Raw genomic sequence first — 19,814 nt, forward strand, 5'->3', positions numbered from 1 at the left:
AGGACACTGTCAAAGGATACAAGGAAGAGTAAATAAATTTGAGCTGTTACTGCAACCTACAGTGTAGGCATTTAAAAGGTTTGTTTGATAATGAAAGTCAAAAGGTACCTGATTTTCCTACTCTTATAATTAATTGTGTAGAAAAATATATTGAAACAAATGAACCACAAAGGCACTTGACACTATTTGGAAAAGAACTATCTATTATGCAAGTTACAAGGTTATCTGTTTCCTTTCATACATTCTTATTTGAGGATAGTGTGAACTGAGAGGATGTGGGAAATCTAAAAGGACACATCATTGTTTACTCTTTTGGGGAAAGAGTACAGAGCAATTACTAAAGCCACCAGGGCAATTAGAGACCCTGAGGGAACCCTGGTCACATTTTTGGTTTTAGTAGAAAGTGGCTGGAAAAAATGAGTCCACCATGGTCAGGCCAGGAAATCTCGGATCACTTTACCTTTGGGCACTCCACACCCGTATACCAAACCATGGTGTCTCAGAGTCTGTATGTGGCAGTAAGTCTATCTTATTGTTTTCTGCACGTTCTGGTGTGGCCTGGGAACTAACCGTGTTATGTCTGTCATTTAGGAGGGGTATCCTTGGGGTGGAACACCAATTTCAAAGATAGGTGGCAGGAAAGAAAGGCACACTGACTTTTGGCAGTATAAATCCTGAGTTATCATCGGCAGCCTGATATAGTGGTGGTAACAGGGAGTCTGGCATAGGAATCTTGTTAGAACCTGAAGCTAATGGACTCAGTGGCACTGGCTAGAGTCCTGTTAAATTCGTTTTCCTTCACACAGGGAAACATTCTCTTCAGGGGCCCAAGGCAGCCATCTTGGTCTTGTGAGTTTGTGTCTCAGTCCCTGGGTGAGAGTGGGAATGGGTTAGCACCAGCCAGAGCCGTCACTGGCAGGCGATCTCAGTGGGAGCATGTCAGGGATGATGGCCTGCAACACTGAATATTCCCAAGAGGATTGGAAGCAAAGGAAGCGGAGCCATGTCTTGATGAATTCAATGATTGTGGATAATCAGGATCATTCAGATTCTTCCTCACTAGCTGATCATTCACATGAATAACTTAGATAATGACCTTCCTTGACTTCCTTTTTTCGTTTTTTCTCTAAGTACAGGTTTTAGTCTAAGTCTGAAGGTCTCAAGTCAAGATCCAGATAATTAATTTGACACTTGAATTTGATTCTTATAGGCAGGTAGTTTCAATACATCTAAATATAAAATCCTTTCATACATTAGTTTTTCACGCTACTCTAGTTTTTAAAAATATACTTATTTTTTGGAACACTTATACATTTATAGAAAGAGGCTACCAGATACCACACGTGTAATTTTTCCTGTATTGACGTCTTGCATTAGTGAAGTTCATTTGTTACAATTAATGAATCAATATTGATTACTATTAATTAAAATCTGTAGTTTATTCAGATTTCCTGTTTTTACCTAACATTACTTTTCTGATCCAGGATCCTATTCAGAATACCACATTATGTTTAATTGTCATGTCTCCTTAGGTGCCTCTTGGTTGTCACAGTTTCTAAGACTTTCTTTGTTTTTGATGGCCTTGACAGTTTTGAGAAGTACTGTTCAGGAATTTCGTAAAATGTCTTTACACTGGAATTTGTCTGATGTGTTTCTCATGGTTAGACAGGGTTATGGGTTCTTGAAAGGAAGACCACAGAGGAAAAGTGCCATTTGCATCATATGTTGATAATGTGCCACATGCAGGGTATATTATCAATAGGACTGATTATCACTGTTGATGTTGACCTCCATCACTTGGCTCAGGTAATGTTGATTAGGTTTCTCCATTGTTTAGTCCTTCTTTTCCTGTTCCATTCTGTACCCTTTGGAAGGAAGTCACCGTGTCCGGCCCACAGCTGAGGAGTGGGAGTTGCGTTCTCCCTCCTTGAGGACAGAATATCTGCAATTCTACATGGGAGATTTGTCTCTTCTCCCCTATTTATTTATTCATTTGTTAAATGAATAAAATGAATAAATAATGAATAAATGAATGAAGTGAACACATAAATTCATTCAATCATTTACTTATGTCAGTATGGACTCATAGGTATTTTTCTACTTTTAGTTATAATCCAACACTATATTCTGTTCCTTAAATTGTTCCAAGTTTGGCCATTAGGAGTCCTTTCAGGTGACTACTTTGCTTCTTTGACATACCCCCATTAATATGTGTGTATGTATATATGTATGTATGTATTTATTTATTTTAGCACTTCTTACTTTCTGATATTACAAAATGCTTCAAGATCATCTTGTGTCTCTTCTGCACCAGTCCTAGAATCAGCCATTTCTTCAAGGAGCCCAGGTTACTTTTATTGTAGAATGGTATTAGAAAGCAAGATCTTGGTGTGTAGAGTACTTATTGCTACTGGAGTGTCTTCAATTCTAGGCCCTTTCAGCTAATAGAGTTAGGAAATGTATGTGTGTATACTAACCCATGTATACATATCTGTACTTCTTTCTATTGTAACTATTTGTATCTATATTAAACTAAGTGTGAGTTCATACTGTTGTCTTTAATGCTAAGCATTATCACATGGGTTATTCTAGCTGTTTCCCTTACTTATCTGTACAATCCCACTTCAACAATGAGCAATCTGGTCCTCAACATCCCCATTTAAGTTTACGCCATGTGCTAAAGTTCAGTTTATTAATTGCTAAGTTCCAGCATGCATAGATATGAGCATCAGAATTTTTAACCCATACCCACCTGGGAAATAGCTTCATCCATCAGAGTACAGTGGTTATGAGTAGTTTCTTTTGTCTCTAGTCTTACTGAAATCATTTCTAGAATTACCCGAGTCAGTACCATTTTCCCCTTACTTTTCAGTGAGGTTTCACAGATTCATAATAGGTTATGTTATTGCTGCCTGCATTCCTTTCTGAGATCTTCCAACATTCTAAATGATTTAAAAATTTTTGCCTACATGTAGGTTACCTTTTGTGCTATTAAGCTCAATGGGTTTTGAAAAATTCCTAATGTCTCATATCTATCATTACAGTATCATACAGAATAGTTTCACTATCCTAAAAACAGCCCATGAGTCCCATCTCTTCAATCCTCCTCTTTTCCTCTTAAACCTCAGACAACCACTGGTATTTTTATTGTCACTAAGTTTGCCTTTTCAAAAGTGTCATATAATTGCAATTACAGTGTAAAGCCTTTCAGGTTGTCTTCTTTTACTTAGTAATATAAATTTAAAGTTTATTCATATGTTTTCATAGCTTAATAATGCATTCTTTGTTACAGAATAACATTCCATCTAATGGGTACTCTATAGTTTGTTTATCCACTTACTAATATTTATTGAAGAACATCTTCGTGGCTTGTAATTTTGAGTGATTATGAATAAAGCTTCTAAAAATATTCATCTGTAGGTTTTTGTGTAGACATAATTGTGCAGATCAGTTGGGTTAATACCTTGGAACCTGACTGTGGAATCATAGGGTACTATGGTCTGAATGTGTCTCCCAAAATTTGTGTGTTGGAAACAATTCCCAATGCAGCTGTTTTGGGATATGAGGCATAATGGGAGGCATTTGGGTAATGAAGACTCTGTCTTCAGGAATGAATTAATGCTATTACAAAAAGGGCTTGTGGGAGTGAGTTTCCTCTTTTGCCCTTCAGCTTTCCACCATGTGAGGCTGCAAGGAGCCCACACTTGATGTTGGTGCCTTGATTTTGGACTTCCCAGACTTTAGAACTGTGAGAAATAAACATCCATTCTTCTTAAAGTATCCAGTCTGTGGCTTTCTGTTACAGTATCACAAATGCACAGAGACATATGGCATGATTATGTTTAACTTTGCGAGAAAACACCAAACTGTTTTCCAAAGTGGCTACATCCTCTTAGCCGTGAACGAGCATTCCTGTTGCTCTGCCAGTAATTTTCATTATTTGTACTTTAAGATTTTAGTTATTCTAATATATATGTAGTGGTATCTCATTATTGTTTTAACTCATAATTCCTTAACGACAAATGCCAAATGACGTTGAGCATTTTTTTCTTTTGGTATGCTTTTTTTTTTTTTTTTTTTTAAAGTCTGTATATCTTCTGCGGTGATATATCAGGTCTTTTGTTTATTTTTAAATAAAGTTTTTTCTTTTTTGTTAGTTTTAAGAGTATTTTTTGTATATTTTAAACACAAGTCCTTTATCAGATATGTGTGTTGCAAATATTTTCTTCAAGTTTTTGGCATGTCTTTCATTCTCTTTACAGTGTATTTTGAGGGAAAAAGTTTTGATTTTAATAAAGTCCAATATATCATTTTTTTTCTTTCATGGAGTATGCTTTCAGTGTTATACAAGGTGTCCAAACCCACGGTCATCTACAATTCTTCCTCTGTTGTCTTCTAAAAGAGCTGGTACTAATCCTATTGAAACTATTCCAAAAAAACTCACTCACTGATTCTACAAAACCTGCATCACCCTGATACCAAAATTTGGCAAAGACACAATGAAAAAAGAAAACTACAGGTCAACATGCCTGATGAACATAGACTAAAAATCCTCAACAAAATACTAGCAAACTGAATCCAGAAGCACATCAAAAGTTAATTTACTAAGACCATGTAGGCTTTTTCTTGGGATGCAACATTGGTTCAGCATATACAAATCAATAAATATGATTCACCACATAACCAGAATTAAAAACAAAAGCCATACGATCATCTCAACAGATGTACAAAAAGCTTTTGATAGAATTCAGTGTTTCTTCATGAAGAAAACATCAACAAACTAGGCATTGAAGGAACATCCTTCAAAATAATAACCATCTATGACAAACCCACAGCCAATATTATCCTAAATGTGCAAAAGTTTGAAGCAATTTCCTTAAGAACAGAAACAAGACAAGGATGCCCTGTCTCACCACTCCTATTCAGTACTGAAAGTCCTAGCCATAGCAATCAGGCAAGAGAAAGAAATAAGAGGCATTTGAATATGAAAAGCAGTCAAATTATCCCTCATTGCTGATATGATTCTATACCTAGAAACCCTAAAGATTCCACCAAAAGGACCTTAGTGCTGATAAATGACTTCAGTAAAGTCTCATGATACAAAATCAGTGTACAAAACTCAGTAGCATTTCTGTCCACCAATAATGTTGCAACTGAGAGCCAAATCAAGAATGCAATCTCATCTACACTAACCACAAAAAATAAAATACCTAAGAATACATGTAGCCAAGGAGGTGAAAGATCTCTACAAGGAGAGCTGCCATATACTTCTGAAAGAAATCATAGATAACACGAACAAATGGAAGAATGCCCATGGATTGGAAGAGTCAATATTGTTAAAAATGGCCATGATGCCCAAAACAATCTATAGATTCAATGCTATTCTTATCAAACTACCAATGTCATTTTTCATAGAAATAGAAAAAAACTACTCTAAAATTCACATGGAACCAAAAAAAAGCCTGACTACCCAAAGTAGTCCTGGGCAAAAACAAAACAAAACAAAACAACAACAATGACAAAAAAAAAAAAGCCGAGGCATTACATTACCTAACTTCAAACTATACTACGAGGCTACAGTAACCAAAACAATAATGGTACTGGTACAAAAATACATACATATACCACATAAATCAATGGAAAAGAAGAGAGAGCCCAGAAATGCATATGCACATCTACAATTATCTGATCTTCAACAAAGTCAACAAAAATAAGCAATGGGGAGAGGACTCTCTATTCAATCAATGGTAATGTGATAGCTGACTATCCATATGCAGAAGAATGAAGCTGGACCTCTCTCTTTCACTGTATACAAGAGTAAATTCAAAATAGATTAAAGATTTAACTGGAAGACTTCAAATGATAAAATATTCTAGAAGAAAAGCTAGGAAATGCCATTCTGGACATCAGCCTTGGCAAATTATTTATGACTAACTCCTCAAAAGCAATTGCAACAAAATTAAAAATTAACAAATGCTGCCTAATTAAACCAAGGAGCTTCTGCACAGCAAAAGAAACTATGAGTAGAGTAAACAGACAACCTAGAGAACAGGAAAAATATTTACAAGCTATGCATCCAACAAAGGTCTAATATTAAGAATCTATAAGGATCTATAAGGAACAGTTGAACAAGCAAAAACCAAACAATTTCATTAAGAAACAGGCAAAGGATAGGAAAGTAAAGTCTCAGGATATAAAACTTCTACAGACACTTCTCAAAAAAAGACATCCAAGTGGCCAAAAAATGTATGAAAAAATACTCAACATCACTAATCATCAGAGAAATGCAAATCAAAAAGACAAAATGATATCATTTCACACCAATCAGAATGGTTATTAAAAAATAAAAAAAACCCACAGATATTGGCGAGGCTGCATAGAAAAGGGAACATTTATACACTGATAGTGGAAATGTAAATTATTTCAGCCACTGTGAAAAGCAGTTTGGAGATTTCTCAAAAAATTCAGAACAGAACTACCATTTGACCCCAGGAATCCCACTTCTGGGTATATCCCCAAAGGAAAATAAATCGTTCTACCAAAAAGACACATCTGTTTGTACGTTCATTGCAGCACTATTCACAATAGCAAAAACATGGAATCAACTTAGGTGCCCATTTACAGTGCATTAAATGAAGAAAATTTGGTACATATACAACATGGAATAATATGCAGCCGTAAAAATAATAAGTTGATGGGCGCAGCACACCAACATGGCACATGTATACATATGTAACAAACCTGCACGTTGTGCACATGTACCCTAGAACTTAAAGTATAATAATAATAAAAAAATAAAATAAAATCATGTCCTTCGTCCAACATAGATGCAGCTGGAAGTCATTATCCTAAGCAAATTAAATCAGCAACAGAAAACCAAATACTGCATGTTCTCACTTCTAAGTGGGAGCTAAACATTGGTTACACATGGATGTAAAGTTGAGAGCAACAGTCACCGGGGACTTTTGTGGGAAGGAAGGAGGAGGAAGGAAAGGGCCGAAAAACTGTCTATTGGGTCTTATACTCACTACCTGCATGACGGGATCATTAGTACTCCAGCCCCAGCATTATGCAATATATACCCATGTAACAAACCTGCATATGTACCCCCTGAATTTAAAATTGAATTTGCAATTAAAAATTGTTTTAAAAAAAATTTAATTCATTAAAATAAGTTATCTCTCTATTTAGCTCTTCTTCAGTTTCTCTGGTCAGTGTTTTGTGGTTTTCCTCATATATACATTTTACATATTTTTTTCTTAGGTTTATACCTGAGTACTTCATATTTTTGGTGTAATTGTGAATTGTATTGTGTTTCTAATTCCAATTTGCAATTATTCATTGCTGATAGGTAGGAAAGCAATTAAATTTTATATATTAACCTTTTGTACTATGACCTACAATTGTTTATTAGTTCTGGTAGTTTTAAAATGATTATTGTGAGGCAATTTCTGCATAGAAAATTATGTTTCCTGTGAACAAGGACAGTTTTATTCTTTCCTTCCCAATCTGTATACAATGCATTTCCTTTTTAAATCTTCTTTCACTATCTAGTGGTTTCAGTGCAAAGCTGAATAGGAGTGGTGAGAGGGGATATCCTTGCCTAGTTCCCAATTTTAGAGGGAAAGCATCTAGTTTCTCAACATTAAGTAAAATACTAGATATAGTTTTTTTGGTAGCTGTTCTTTATCTAGTTTAACAAGTTCCTGTGTATTCCTAGTTTATCAAGAGGTTTTATCATAAATGGATGTTGAATTTTGTCAAATACTTTTTCTACATCAGTTGATATGATCATTAGATTTTCTTCTGTATCATGTTGATGTGAATTATATTAATTGATTTTGAGTGTTGAATCTTTCTTGCATACGTAGAATAAACCCCACTTGGTTGTAAGGTATAACATTTCTTACACATTGTTGTATTTAGTTTGCTAATATGCTATGAGAATTTTTGCATCTGTGGTCATTATAGATATTGTTCTGCAGTTTTCATTTCTTGTAATGGCTTTATCTGGTTTTAGTATTAGGGTAAAGCTGATCTCATAGGATGAGTTAAGAAGTGTGCCTTTTGCTTCCATTTTTTGGAAGAGATTGTGAAATACTGATATAACTAACTTTTTAAATATTTGGTATAATTCACCAGTGAAGTTATCTGGGTCTGGTGATTACATTTTTTAGAAATTTACTAATTATTGTTTCAGTTTCTTTAATAGTTATAGGTCTATTCAGATGGTCTGTTTTTCCTGGTGTGAGTTGATAAATTTGTTTCTTTCAAGGAATTGGTCTTTGTTGTGAGCAGGTAATTAATTGCATATAGTATTTCTTTATAATCTTTGTAACATTCATGAAATCACTGTGATGACTCCTCTTTCTTTTCTGAAATTGGTCTTTTGTATCTTCTCTTTTTTTTCTTAGTTAGACTCTCTGAAGGTTCATTAATTTTATTAATCTTTCCAAAGAACCAGATTTTGGTTTATTTGATTATGGTTTTCCTGTTTTCATTGTTATTTATTTCTGCTTAAATATGTTATTTCTTTTCTTCTTTTTACTTAAGCTTATATTGTTCTTCTTTCTTTAATTTCCTTATATGGAAGTCTAAGTTATTGAATTTCCATCTCTATTCTTTTTAATACATTCATTTAATGCTATGCATTTCCCTCTATACATTGCTTTTGCTGCATCCCACAAATCTGGTAAGTTTTCATTCTCATTTAGTTAAAATATTTTAAAATTATCTTGAGATTTATTCTTCTGCACACGCTATTTAGAAGTATGTTGTTTAGTCCTCAAATATCTTGTGATTTTCCAGCTGTCTTTCTGTTGTTGACTTCTAGTTTAATTCCACTGTAGTCTGAGAACAGACATTATGTGATATCTATTCTTTTAAATTTGGTACTGTGGCTTATGACTTAGAATACTGCCTGTCTTGGTGAGTGTGTCATGTGTGCTTGAGAAGAATGTGTATTCTGTCATTGGTGGATATAATATTTTATAAGTGTCAACAAGATCAAGTTGATTACTGGTGCTATTCAGGCCAATTTTTTGTTGTTGTTGTTTTGCTTTTCATTTGTTTGTTTTTACTGGTTTTCTACCTGCTTGTCCTATCAGTTGCTGAAACAGGGATGTTGAACTCTCCAACTGTAATAGTCTATTTCTCTATATCTCATTGTAGTTTTAGCAGCTTTTGCTTCATGTATTTTGTTAGGGATGTTAGGGATGTTGTTATGGATGTTAATGGTTGTTATGTCTTACTAGAGAATTGACTCCTTTATCATTATGTAATGCCCATCTTTATCTCTTATAATTTTTTTTTTTTTTGCTCAGAACTCTATTTTGTCTAAAATTAATACAGCCACTCCAGCTTTCTTTCGGTTGACGTTAACATGTTAGATTTTTCTCTACTCCTTTACTTTTAATCTTTTTGTATTTTTAAAGTGGGTTTCTTCTGGAGGACATTTAGTTGGACGCTTTAAAAAAGTCCTCTCCAACAATCTCTATTTTTGCCATTGGTTTATCTAGATTATTCACATTTAATATGATTATTGATAAAGTTGGATTAATTATCTAGCATGTTTGCAACTGTTTTGCAATCACTGCACTTATTCTTTGCTTATTGTCTTTCTTCCCCTCTGTTAGTTTGCTAGGGCTGCCATAAGAAAATATCACAGACTGGATGGCTTAAATAATATAAATTTGTTTTCTTACAGTTCTGGATGAATGAAGTCCAAGATCAAGATGTTGGCAGGGTTGGTTTCTTGTGAGACCTCTTTCCTTGGCTTGCAAATCATTGCTTTCTTGCTGTGTCCTCATGTGGTCTTCTCTCTGCGTATGATTGTGTCTTGATCTCTTCTTCTTAAGAGGACACCAATCATATTGGGTTAGGACCCACTCTAAGGACCTCATTTTACAGTATTATCTCCCTAAAGGCTATATCTCCAAATACAGTCACATTCTGAGGTTCTAAGAACTTTAACATGTGACTTTGGCGGGTAGGGGAAGGCAAAATTCAACCTCTCACACCTTCTCTTTCTACCTTCTCTTGTCTTAATTGAGATTTTATATGATTCTATTTTCTCACCTCTCTTAGCATAACTATTATTCTTCTCTTTAAATTTCTTTTCATCCACTAGAGTCTGCAATATATATTTACAACTAATGTAAGATCATATGCCACTTCACCTGTAGGGCAGATATCTTAAAACAATGTAGTTCCTACTTTTTCCTCCTGTTTCTTACAATGTTGCTTTCACTAATTTCAATTATCCATATGCCACACTCAATACCTTATCACTATTATTACTCTAAACAAAGAGTTACCTTTTAGATCAATTAAGAATAAGAAGGCCAGGCGCGGTGGCTCAAGCCTGTAATCCCAGCACTTTGTGAGGCCGAGACGGGCGGATCACGAGGTCAGGAGATCGAGACCATCCTGGTGAACACGGTGAAACCCCATCGCGAACACAGTGAAACTTCGTCTCTACTAAAAAAATACAAAAAACTAGCCGGGCGAGGTGGCTGGCGCCTGTAGTCCCAGTTACTTGGGAGGCTGAGGCAGGAGAATGGCATGAACCCGGGAGGCGGAGCTTGCAGTGAGCTGAGATTCGGCCACTGCACTCCAGCCTGGGAGACAGAGCGAGACTCCGTCTCAAAAAACAACAACAACAACAACAACAACAAAAAACAACATAAAAACTTAAGACTATTTTATGTTTATTCACTCTTCCTCAAGATTCTTTTCTTTTTGTAAATCTGAGTTTGACCTATATCATTTTTCTTCTCGCTGAAGAACTGTTAACATTTCTTGCAGGGCCCACTGCTGGATTTGAGTTGGATTTGTCTGTTTAAGAAAGTCTTTCTTTTTCATTTTTAAAGGAGAAGTTCACTGGGTATAGAAATCTCAATGCGTGGTTTTTGTTTCTCAACACATAAGCACCTCACTCCACTCTCTTCTTGCTTGCATGGTTTCTGATAAGAAGTCCACTGTAATTCTTGTTCTTGGTCTTCTATAGGTCAGGTGCTCTTTTCTCTGGCTTCTTTTAATACTTTTTCTTTGCTTTCGTATTTCTGAAGTTTAAAAATAATATGTCTATATGTTGGTGTTTTGGTGTTTATTCTGCTTGATGTTCTCCCAGTCTCCTGGAACTATGGTTTGGTGTCCTCATTAATTTTGAAAAATTCTGTGTCATTAATATTGCAAATATTGTTTTCTGTTTTCTCTCTTCCTTTTCTTGTATTCTAATTATGTATCTATTATACCTTTGACATTATCACAGTTTTGATTTTTTTTGAGATTTTGTTTTCTGATATTTTCTTTTTGTTCCCCATTCTTTTTCTGTCCCCTCTTTATTTTACAGCTTTTTTTTTTTTTTTTTTTACAGGTTTCCCTGTAAAAAGAGACCAAAATAAATGTGGAGTTACCTCAAATCTATAGAATAAGGAATCACACAGTACCATAGTCACATAATAAAAGCAAAAAAAAAAAATTAAAAACGATTTTACCTTTCAACTGCTGATGTTATGTATAATATATCACAAGTAAGCATAGCTGGGCATTCATGAGCTGATTCTATTAACTTGTAGAATTTTAGAGATGAGCACATGTAAGCATATGGAGAGGGGCGGAGCAAGATGGCCGAATAGGAACAGCTCCAGTCTCCAGCTCCCAGCGCGAGTGACACAGAAGACCGGTGATTTCTGCATTTTCAACTGAGGTACTGGGGTCATCTCTCTAGGGAGTGCCGGACAATCGGTGCTGGTCAGCTGCTGCAGCCTGACCAGCGTGAGCTGAAGCAGGGCGAGGCATCGCCTCACCTGGAAGCGCAAGGGGGAAGGAAATCCGTTTTCCTAGCCGGGGAACTGAGACACATAACACATGGAAAATCGGGTAACTCCCACCCCAATACTGCGCTTTAAGGAAACAGGCACACCAGGAGAATATATCCCACACCTGGCTGGGAGGGTCCCACGCCCACGGAGCCTCCCTCACTGCTAACACAGCAGTCTGCAGCGATCTATCCGCAAGGTAACAGCGAGGCTGGGGGAAGGGCGCCCGCCATTGCTGAGGCTTAAGTAGGTAAACAAAGCCGCTGGGAAGCTCGAACTGGGTGGAGCTCACAGCAGCTCAAGGAAACCTGCCTGTCTCTGTAGACTCCACCTCTGGGGACAGCCCACAGCTGAGGTCCAATAGGGAAAGCAGCGGGGGCCGGTGCAGAGGCGAACGACTCTGTCTGACAGCTTTGGGGAGAGCCGTGTATCTCCCAAGGCGGAGGTTGAGATCCAAGAACGGACAGACTGCCTGCTCAGGTGGGTCCCTGACCCCTGAGTAGCCTAGCTGGGAGACATCCCCCACTAGGGGCAGTCTGACACCCCACACCTCACAGGGTGGAGTACACCTCTGAGAGGAAGCTTCCAAAGGAAGAATCAGACAGGTACACTCGCTGTTCAGCAATATTCTATCTTCGGCAACCTCTGCAGCTGATACCCAGGCAAACAGGGTCTGGAGTGGACCTCAAGCAATCTCCAACAGACCAACAGACAGTCCTTCTGACTGTCAGACGGAAAACTATCAAACAGGAAGGACACCTACACCAAAACCCCATCAGTACGTCACCATCATCAAAGACCAGAGACAGATAAAACCACAAAGATGGGGAAGAAGCAGGGCAGAAAAGCTGGAAATTCAAAAAATAAGAGCGCATCTCCCCCTGCAAAGGAGCGCAGTCCATCGCCAGCAACGGATCAAAGCTGGTCAGAGAATGACTTTGACGAGATGAGAGAAGAAGGCTTCAGCCCATCAAACTTCTCAGAGCTAAAGGAGGAATTACGTACCCAGCGCAAAGAAACTAAAAATCTTGAAAAAAGAGTGGAAGAATTGACAGCTAGACTAATTAATGCAGAGAAGATCATAAACGAAATGACAGAGATGAAAACCATGACACGAGAAATACGTGACAAATGCACAAGCTTCAGTAACCGACTTGATCAACTGGAAGAAAGAGTATCAGCGATTGAGGATCAAATGAATGAAATGAAGCGAGAAGAGAAACCAAAAGAAAAAAGAAGAAAAAGAAATGAACAAAGCCTGCAAGAAGTATGGGATTATGTAAAAAGACCAAATCTACGTCTGATTGGGGTGCCTGAAAGTGAGGGGGGAAATGGAACCAACTTGGAAAACACTCTTCAGGATATCATCCAGGAGAACTTCCCCAACCTAGTAGGGCAGCCAACATTCAAATTCAGGAAATACAGAGAACACCACAAAGATACTCCTCGAGAAGAGCAACTCCAAGACACATAATTGCCAGATTCACCAAAGTTGAAATGAAGGAAAAAATCTTAAGGGCAGCCAGAGAGAAAGGCGGGTTACCCACAAAGGGAAGCCCATCAGACTAACAGCAGATCTCTCGGCAGAAACTCTACAAGCCAGAAGAGAGTGGGGGCCAATATTCAACGTTCTTAAAGAAAAGAATTTTCAACCCAGAATTTCATATCCAGCCAAACTAAGTTTCATCAGTGAAGGAGAAATAAAATCCTTTACAGATAAGCAAATGCTTAGAGATTTTGTCACCACCAGGCCTGCCTTACAAGAGACCCTGAAGGAAGCCCTAAACATGGAAAGGAACAACCGGTACCAGCCGTTGCAAAAACATGCCAAAATGTAAAGACCATCGAGGCTAGGAAGAAACTGCATCAACTAATGAGCAAAATAACCAGTTAATATCATAATGACAGGATCAAGTTCACACATAACAACATTAACCTTAAATGTAAATGGACTAAATGCTCCAATTAAAAGACACAGACTGGCAAACTGGATAAAGAGTCAAGACCCATCAGTCTGCTGTATTCAGGAGACCCATCTCACATGCAGAGACATACATAGGCTCAAAATAAAGGGATGGAGGAAGATCTACCAAGCAAATGGAGAACAAAAAAAAGCAGGGGTTGCAATCCTAGTCTCTGATAAAATAGACTTTAAACCATCAAAGATCAAAAGAGACAAAGAAGGCCGTTACATAACGGTAAAGGGATCAATTCAACAGGAAGAGCTAACTCTCCTAAATATATATGCACCCAATACAGGAGCACCCAGATTCATAAAGCAAGTCCTTAGAAACCTACAAAGAGACTTAGACTCCCATACAATAATAATGGGAGATTTCAACACTCCACTGTCAACATTAGACAGATCAACGAGACAGAAAGTTAACAAGGATATCCAGGAATTGAACTCATCTCTGCACCAAGCGGACCTAATAGACATCTATAGAACTCTCCACCCCAAATCAACAGAATATACATTCTTCTCAGCACCACATCGCACTTATTCCAAAATTGACCACATAATTGGAAGTAAAGCACTCCTCAGCAAATGTACAAGAACAGAAATTATAACAAACTGTCTCTCAGACCACAGTGCAATCAAACTAGAACTCAGGACTAAGAAACTCAATCAAAACCGCTCAACTACATGGAAACTGAACAACCTGCTCCTGAATGACTACTGGTACATAACGAAATGAAAGCAGAAATAAAGATGTTCTTTGAAACCAATGAGAACAAAGATACAACATACCAGAATCTCTGGGACACATTTAAAGCAGTGTGTAGAGGGAAATTTATAGCACTAAATGCCCACAAGAGAAAGCAGGAGAGATCTAAAATGGACACTCTAACATCACAATTAAAAGAACTAGAGAAGCAAGAGCAAACACATTCAAAAGCTAGCAGAAGGCAAGAAATAACTAAGATCAGAGCAGAACTGAAGGAGATAGAATCACAAAAACCCTTCAAAAAATCAATGAATCCAGGAGTTGGTTTTTTGAAAAGATCAACAAAATTGACAGACCGCTAGCAAGACTAATAAAGAAGAAAAGAGAGAGGAATCAAATAGACGCAATAAAAAATGATAAAGGGGATATCACCACCGACCCCACAGAAATGCAAACAACCATCAGAGAATACTAAAAATGCCTCTATGCAAATCAACTAGAAAATCTAGAAGAAATGGATAATTTCCTGGACACTTACACTCTCCCAAGACTGAACCAGGAAGAAGTTGAATCCCTGAATAGACCAATAGCAGGCTCTGAAATTGAGGCAACAATTAATAGCCTACCCACGAAAAAAAGTCCAGGACCAGATGGATTCACAGCTGAATTCTACCAGAGGTACAAGAAGGAGCTGGTACCATTCCTTCTGAAACTATTCCAATCAATAGAAAAAGAGGGAATCCTCCCTAACTCATTTTATGAGGCCAACATCATCCTGATACCAAAGCCTGGCAGAGACACAACAAAAAAAGAGAATTTTAGACCAATATCCCTGATGAACATCGATGCAAAAATTCTCAATAAAATACTGGCAAACCGGATTCAGCAGCACATCAAAAGGCTTATCCACCATGATCAAGTGGGCTTCATCCCTGGGATGCAAGGCTGGTTCAACATTCGCAAATCAATAAACGTAATCCAGCATATAAACAGAACCAAACACAAGAACCACATGATTATCTCAATAGAGGCAGAAAAGGCTTTTGACAAAATTCAACAGCCCTTCATGCTAAAAACGCTCAATAAATTCGGTATTGATGGAACGTACCTCAAAATAATAAGAGCTATTTACGACAAACCCACAGCTAATATCATACTGAATGGGCAAAAACTGGAAAAATTCCCTTTGAAAACTGGCACAAGACAGGGATGCCCTCTCTCACCACTCCTATTCAACATAGTGTTGGAAGTTCTGGCTAGGGCAATCAGGCAAGAGAAAGAAATCAAGGGTATCCAGTTAGGAAAAGAAGAAGTCAATTGTCCCTGTTTGCAGATGACATGATTGTATATTTAGAAAACCCCATTGTCTCAGCCCAAAATCTCCTTAAGCTGATAAGCAACTTCAGCAAAGTCTCAGGATACAAAATTAATGTGCAAAAATCACAAGCATTCTTATACACCAGTAACAGACAAGCAGAGAGCCAAATCAGGAATGAACTTCCATTCACAATTGCTTCAAAGAGAATAAAATACCTAGGAATCCAGCTTACAAGGGATGTAAAGGACCTCTTCAAGGAGAACTACAAACCACTGCTCAGTGAAATAAAAGAGGACACAAACAAATGGAAGAACATACCATGCTCATGGATAGGAAGAATTAATATCGTGAAAATGGCCATACTGCCCAAGGTTATTTATAGATTCAATGCCATCCCCATCAAGCTACCAATGACTTTCTTCACAGAATTGGAAAAAACTGCTTTAAAGTTCATATGGAACCAAAAAAGAGCCCGCATTGCCAAGACAATCCTAGGTCAAAAGGACAAAGCTGGAGGCGTCACGCTACCTGACTTCAAACTATACTACAAGGCTACAGTAACCAAAACAGCATGGTACTGGTACCACAACAGAGATATAGACCAATGGAACAGAACAGAGTCCTCAGAAATAATACCACACATCTACAGCCATCTGATCTTTGACAAACCTGAGAGAAACAAGAAATGGGGAAAGGATTCCCTATTTAATAAATGGTGCTGGGAAAATTGGCTAGCCATAAGTAGAAAGCTGAAACTGGATCCTTTCCTTACCCCTTATACGAAAATTAATTCAAGATGGATTAGAGACTTAAATGTTAGACCTAATACCATAAAAACCCTAGAAGAAAATCTAGGTAGTACCATTCAGGACATAGGCATGGGCAAGGACTTCATGTCTAAAACACCAAAAGCAACGGCAGCAAAAGCCAAAATTGACAAATGGGATATGATTAAACTAAAGAGCTTTTGCACAGCAAAAGAAACTACCATCAGAGTGAACAGGCAACCTACAGAATGGGAGAAAATTTTTGCAATCTACTCATCTGACAAAGGGCTAATATCCAGAATCTACAAAGAACTCAAACAAATATACAAGAAAAAAACAAACAACCCCATCAAAAAGTGGGGAAAGGATATGAACAGACATTTCTCAAAAGAAGACATCCATACAGCCAACAGACACATGAAAAAATGCTCATCATCACTCGCCATCAGAGAAATGCAAATCAAAACCACAATGAGATACCATCTCACACCAGTTAGAATGGCAATCATTAAGAAGTCAGGAAACAATAGATGTTGGAGAGGATGTGGAGAAATAGGAACACTTTTACACTGTTGGTGGGATTGTAAACTAGTTCAACCATTATGGAAAACAGTATGGCGATTCCTCAAGGATCTAGAACTAGATGTACCATATGACCCAGCCATCCCACTACTGGGTATATACCCAAAGGATTATAAATTACTCTACTACAAGACACATGCACACGTATGTTTATTGCGGCACTATTCACAATAGCAAAGACTTGGAATCAACCCAAATGTCCATCTGTGACAGACTGGATTAAGAAAATGTGGCACATATACACCATGGAATACTATGCAGCCATAAAAAAGGATGAGTTTGCGTCCTTTGTAGGGACATGGATGCAGCTGGAAACCATCATTCTTAGCAAACTATCACAAGAAGAGAAACCAAACACCGCATGTTCTCACTCATAGGTGGGAACTGAACAATGAGATCACTTGGACTCGGAAGGGGAACATCACACACTGGGGCCTATCAGGGGAGGGGGGAGGAGGGAGGGATTGCATTGGGGAGTTATACATGATATAAACGTTATGCACATGTACCCTAGAACTTAAAGTATAATTAAAAAAAAAAAAAATAAAATAAAATAAAATAAAATAAAATAAAAAAAGCATATGGATACTCCTCTACCTTACAAAGTAAAAGCAAGCATTTTCTATTAATTTTTTTTTATTTCTGTGTAAAACAAATAACTCCTAGAGGTCAAATAAGAAAATTATACTAAACTCAAAGCACCATTAAGTCATGAAACAAAGAAGAATCTGAGGTACAAGTCAAGCAGTATACTTCGCAATTTTAGATATTTCCAGCAACAATCACATCTCACAAGTAAGATCTATTAAAAAAAAAAAATCTCAAGTTCCAAAAAATCAATAATCTAGTCTCTAAAATCAGATGTAAGGCTATGACCAACAGAAGACACCCAAACTTCTGTCATAGTAGCAAAGTAAATGGTTTTACTAAAAGCTGCTGACATTTCTATCAGTAGCAACCATAAGGAGGCTGTTGGTTGTAACCATAGTGTCCATATTGGTGGAGATAGTAAGGTTCTGGTCTGTGTTATGGGTAATGTTAACCCAGCATCATCCACGCCACTGATTAGATCAATTGTCACTTGGCCATCCCTGGCTGCTATCCCTGCTTCTGAACTGTTATCTTGAAACTGATTGCCTCTATTTATTTGGTTCCAACCAGCTCTGCTATTCCACTCCTCAACAATTAGAGGGTACTCAGGAGGGCGTTTCAGGTATTGCTGATACTCCCTGTCACCTTCTGTGAATCTACTAGCCAATATCTCTTCAAAAGTTGGAACAGCTTTGGAAGTGTCAGTCATTCTGAAATTCCCAAAGATTTGAGGAAGGTGTATTGCTTAATGTTTAGGTTGTTTAAAATCCACAAAAGTCTGTGTCAATCCACCTTGGGCCGAACCCCACCAGAGAGACAATGGGAGGTTGCAGGAGAGGTGCCTCTGGCCCACCACACCTGGAGGTCCAGACCACTCCAGCTCTCTAAGGTAATGGAGTCCCTCCCACTAGCATCTGACAACCACCTCCCATACTTTTTCTCTTTACATTTTGCTTTGGGAAACTTCTACTAACATGTCTTCAAGCTCAGTGGTGTTTTGTTTTTGTTTTTTCTTTTCTTGGCCTTGATACTTTGATAGTCTTCTGATAAGCCTATCAAAGGCTTTCTTTATTTCTGTTACGTCAAAAAAGAAAAAAATGAGCAAACATCTCAGGAGCCACCCCCAATTAATGAGGGACAGAATTTCTAGCATTTTCTTTTGATTCATTAGAATTTTTGTCTATCTGCTTGTGTTACTTGATTACTTGATTGTGTTTTTGCACATTGTATACATTTTGCATTAAAGCCTTATTAATCATAGGTATTAATTAATATATTAATCATAGGTATTTTAAATTCCCTCCTATTCCACTCTCTGTGTCTATTTGTACACATTATTTAGCTCCCACTTATAAAGGAGAACATGCAATATTTGACTTTCTGCTTTGGGTTATTTCATTTTAGATTATGACCTTCAGTTCCATCCATGTTACTATAAAAGACACGATTTTATTCTTTTTTATGGTTGAGTGGCATTCCATGGAGACCTAGAAAGACAGGAGGGTGGTGAGGGATGAGAAAATACCTAATAGGTAAAATGTATACTATTTAGGTGATGGTTACACTAAAAACTCAAAACCTATCCACTATGCAATATATCCATGTAACACATCTGCACCTGTACTCCCTAAATCTATATTAAAAATTCCCTCTCTGATAATTCCAGTGGCTGTATCATATCTGAGTTTTATTCTGATACTTGTCTCCTCAGATTGTGCTTTATGTTAGTTTTTGGATTCCCTCCCTTCCTTCTTTCCTTCCTTCCTTCCTTCCTTCCTTCCTTCCTTCCTTCCTTCCTTCCTTTTCTTTCTTTTACTTTTAGCGTGTCTTATAATTTTTATTAAGAGCAGGTACGATGTATCAGAGAATAGGAACTGAGGAAATAAGCCTTTATTAATGTGAGACTTTATGTCAATATGGTTAGGAGTTGGGCTATGTATAATGTTTGCTGTAGTTGTAGATATCAAAGACTTCAACTTCCTCAAGTGTTTGTCTCCTCTGTTGTCTTTGAGCTTCCCTAAGAACTCTTTCTTAAATAAAGCTTGTGCCTTGCAGTTCTTTAAGC

At 37.4% G+C, this 19,814-nt stretch overlaps 1 pseudogene; it reads right to left on the reverse strand.

Moving 5' to 3' along the window:
• Positions 1-18,044: 18,044 nt before the first annotated feature.
• Positions 18,045-18,727, reverse strand: LOC117076599 (annotated as a pseudogene).
• Between the last annotated feature and the right edge of the window lie 1,087 nt (positions 18,728-19,814).

Source organism: Trachypithecus francoisi, unplaced genomic scaffold (genome assembly GCF_009764315.1).
Source record: "Trachypithecus francoisi isolate TF-2019V2 unplaced genomic scaffold, Tfra_2.0 Lachesis_group5, whole genome shotgun sequence".
Lineage (NCBI taxonomy): Eukaryota > Metazoa > Chordata > Mammalia > Primates > Cercopithecidae > Trachypithecus > Trachypithecus francoisi.